At 47.4% G+C, this 4,162-nt stretch overlaps 1 pseudogene; it reads right to left on the bottom strand.

The window, feature by feature from the left end:
- Positions 1-3,799: 3,799 nt before the first annotated feature.
- On the bottom strand, positions 3,800-3,917 carry LOC120619929 (uncharacterized; annotated as a pseudogene).
- Positions 3,918-4,162: the final 245 nt, after the last annotated feature.

Here is a 4,162-nt window from a genome sequence, read left to right as displayed (position 1 = left end):
GACTGGGTGGCATCCATGATTTTGAAGCAAGGCAAGAGGGCTTACTCCAGCTAGCTCCATGCCGCCCTTGGGCCTCCTGCCTGCAGATCAATAAGCAGAGGAGCAATGTTCCCCAGCAAGCTGATTAAAGAACCCTTAGCAAAGAGAAGGAGGCAGTGAATTTAGAATTGAGGACTGGAGGAAAGCGAAAGATATGACTTAGACTGAAATATGTATTATATGCAAGGCACAGCAACTATATTGTGAACTGAATAAATAAATGACCAAATGAATGAGTAGAAGACTCAAGGAGGCAAACACTGAATGTGCTGGATATGGCTTCAGCCACCCTGGTACGGTAGTTCTCAGGTTGCCCGTCTGTGTAGAAATAGCCTCATGGGGGCTCTTCTGGGCACTGATGCCCCGTCTTGAAAACCTGTGCTTCTGAGGAAGTTTAGTCTATAGCTTCGTCCCGAGCCTACTAAGTTTTGATCCCTCCTTGGTGCGCTCTGCAGAGATTACAGCATCTTTGTTTTGCCCTAGTATATGAGGCACTTCATACCAAATGCCCCAGGTTCCAGGAGCTGGGGTTCTCCCTCTTCCCTGTGCTCTGGGGCTCCACCCAGCTCCTGATCAAAAGCCCCACTAGAGAATCAGATATTTATTCTGCATTTGCAAACACCCTAGACTCAATGTGAACTAAGAAATCCACTTATGAGAAAGTGTGCTCAAGTAGCAGAGACCTGCAGAACGCACATGGAAGCCAGGGCCCCACAAAGTCTCCATGTGCACTCACAGGGAGCAGAGAACTCCCCTGACCTGGCGTCTGGAGGTCTTCCTGCTGCCTCTTCCCAGCATTTGCCTTCCCTGTCCCCTCGGCCTCAGGCTCCAGCTTGTCACTAGGAAACCTCAGCACTACCTTCTTTCCAATTTGGTGTCCTCCCTTCAAACTCAACACCACACACAAGGGGAAAAGGATGAGCTCACCAGAAGAGTGAGTCTTAAAGGAGATTTCCTGGGAGCCCCACACAGTGACTTTCTCTAACATCTCATGGAGCTGTTCCAACTGTGAGGGAGGCTAGGAAGAGTGGTTTCTTAGTTGGGCACCTTTCCGTTCTCAGCACTATAAGGATTTTGTTAGTAAAGAGTTACTTAACAACACCTAACCCTTATTGAGTGCTTACCTGATGGAGGCTCTAAGTATTTTACATACATCAACTCATCAAACACTCATAACAACTCCATAAAATGGAAACAATTATTACCTTTGTTTCCCATAAGAGGAAACTGAGGCATAAGGATTCAAGTAGTTTTCTCAAATGACAGAGCCGGGATTTAGACCCAAACAGTGTGTCTCTAGAGCCAGAACCTTTCACCTCTAGGCAGTGCCAAACCTTGGGGAAGCAGGGGATAGGCCAGTTCCATGAAAGGTGGCAGTTGCCACCCCAAGATTAAATAAAGAGAACACACTGACGGTGTTCGATCAGGGGTAATCCTAGTGCCAGTAGGCACCGAGTTCTCCCCTACTCAGACCCCTTTGCCCTCAGCAAGTCAGTCTTACCCTGCTTTATTTCAGGTCCTTAGAAGCCCCCTCTCCAACCCCTACCTCTGTAATCTCCTAGTCACAGATTGTGGTCCAGGGAAGAACTTGGCCTTTCGGTCAGAGAGGCTAAGTCCAAAGCCATTTTTACGACCCGAGTGAATTCTCCTACCCCGAGGCTCACCGTCTCTCTTTGTCCAGTGTCCACTCTTGTTCATTCCTGGTCCCCTATCCTGTCCCCTCCTGTCCTTCCCTGTCTCTCTCTCTGTTGTTCTGTTTCCCCCTCTTTTTCTGCTCGCCCTCTCTGTTTTTCTCAAACAACATCTCTTAATCCTTTCTTTAAAATAAAAGAAACAATCTTTCAGCCGGGTCTCAGTTTTTATACACTCTCGCTGTCCTCCTTCTTCCTTGCCCACCTTTCTCTCCCCTCCCTGCTCACCCCTCATTCCCCCCGTGGATGCTGCCTCCCCTGGTCCCCCACCTGGCACTCAGCCACTCCCTGAGCTCACCATAGGGAGCAGGCCCAGAGCCTGCCAAGCCTGGGCCATAAACATAATGGAGCTGGCACTGCCCCCTCCCCAGGGCTTCCCACCAGTCACTCACTGCCACTAACAGGTCTGAGTCCCCAGCTCCCTTCATGGTGTTTGGGAGGAGAGAGCCCAGAGTGAAGGGGACTTTAATTTTCCTCCAGGGAGCTTTGCCTTCTTTATTTCTGTTGCAATCCCTCTTGCCCTGATCCAGGCCCACCGGCAGCCTGAAGGAGTTTTCGGCCCAAATGGGTCTTTCTCCATTACTTGGCAAACACTAATCCATTAGCAAGAATAATCAATAGTACCAATGAAGAGTTTGCAAGGCCAGCCTGTAGGAATGGAGGGCTGCACATTCTGCGATGGGGAGGCTGGAGCCCCAGCGTGGGTCCCCTCTCTTCCCCCTGCACCTCCTCCAATGCTCAGTCTGTCATTTCTGGGTGAAAGTAACCTGTTCTGATACCAAACAGCTAATCGTATTAATCCCGAGAGCACCCCGGCTTCGCTGATGAGGATGTGCCCAAGTTTAAATGGCAGCGAGAGCCACGCTCCTACCACAGGCTACTCTGATTGGTGCAGACATTTGCTTGTTTCAACAGGACCAGGGAAGAGAGTAGAAGCCACAGCCACATGTAGGACCGTGTTCTGCCGTGCAAAGCTGCGTGATCTTGTGTGGCAGACCCTACTGCCTGGCTACCTAAAGCCATTCCGAAGCCCCCTCTATCTTGCCTGCCTCTCTGTATATAGGATAGAAAGCCCCATACCCACCCTCCCAGTGTCTTTTCCAGTTAGAGATGGCCATGTAACTCAAGTCCCACCAGTACATGTGAAGAGAAGTTTGTAGAAAGCTCCAGGGAAGGTTTGTTGTCCTAAATAAAAAGGGAGGGCTTCTCTGTCTGTTCTGTCCTTCCTGCTTTGCATGGCAGTGTGAGGATATAATGTTGGGAGCTGAGGCAGCCATTTTGTGAGCATGAGGTAGCAAGCTTAAGGACCCAAACCAACATATTGAAAGATACAAAGACCCTAAATCATAGAGTGCTGTCTCCAAACCTCAACTCCCACCTCCAGACTTCTTAATAGGGGAGGAAAATAAACTTTTATTTGCTTAAGTTGTTACCACAGGAAGAATAATGTCCCTCACTCCCAAAGATGTTCATGTCTTAATTCTCAGAACCTATGAACACATTAAGTTATATGGCAACAGGGAGTAAAGGTAGCAGATGGAATTAAGGTTGCTAATCAGCTGACTTTAGGGAGATTATCCTGGATTATCTGGGTGGATGTAATGTAATTGTATTAATCAAGAATCTTCAGAGAAACAGAGCCATGTAGGATGTATATAAGGAATTAGTTCACGGGATCATGGGGCTGGGATATTTGGAATGTATAGAGCGGACTAGCAGGTTAGAAATTCAGGGAAGAGTAGGTGTTGCAGTCTTGAGTCTGAAATCTGCAGGCTGGAGACCCAGGCAGGTTTCCATGTTGCAGTCTTGAGGCAGAATTTCTTCTTCTTTAGGAAATCTCAGTCTTTGCTCTTAAGGCCTTCAGCTGATTGGATGAGGCCCATCTACATTATGGAAAGTAATCCACTTCATTTAAAGTCTACTGATTTAAATGTTAATCACATCTAAAAAGTACCTTTATAGCAAATTTACCAAAGAACTGGGCATAATAGCCTGGCTGAGCTGATACATCAAATTAACCATCACAGTAATCATGAGGTTTCTTTTCTTCTTTCTTTCTTTTTTTTTAATGCCTATAGTACTCGGTATTCCTAGGTGGTCTCTCATCCAAGTATTAACCGGCCCGACCCTGCTTAGCTTCCAAGATCAGATGAGATCGGGAGCGTTCAGGGTGGCATGGCTGCAGTCATGAGGTTTCTTAAATTATAGGAGAAAGAGGCAGAAGAGTGAGTTTCAGAGTGATTCCATGTGATAAAGACTTGAGTAACCATTGCTGACTTTGAAGGTGGAAGGCGGTCATAAGCCCTTCCAAGGAATGAATGTGCCAAAGAATGAGAGCAGCCTTGAGAAGCAGGAAAATGCAAGAAAATGAGTTCTCCTCTAGAACCTCTAGAAAGCAACAAGGCTTTGCTGACACTGATTTTAGCCTGATA

The sequence above is a fragment of the Pteropus medius genome, unplaced genomic scaffold, assembly GCF_902729225.1.
Source record: "Pteropus medius unplaced genomic scaffold, Ma_sr-lr_union100, whole genome shotgun sequence".
NCBI lineage: Eukaryota > Metazoa > Chordata > Mammalia > Chiroptera > Pteropodidae > Pteropus > Pteropus medius.
This window is presented reverse-complemented; position numbering and strand designations above follow the sequence as displayed.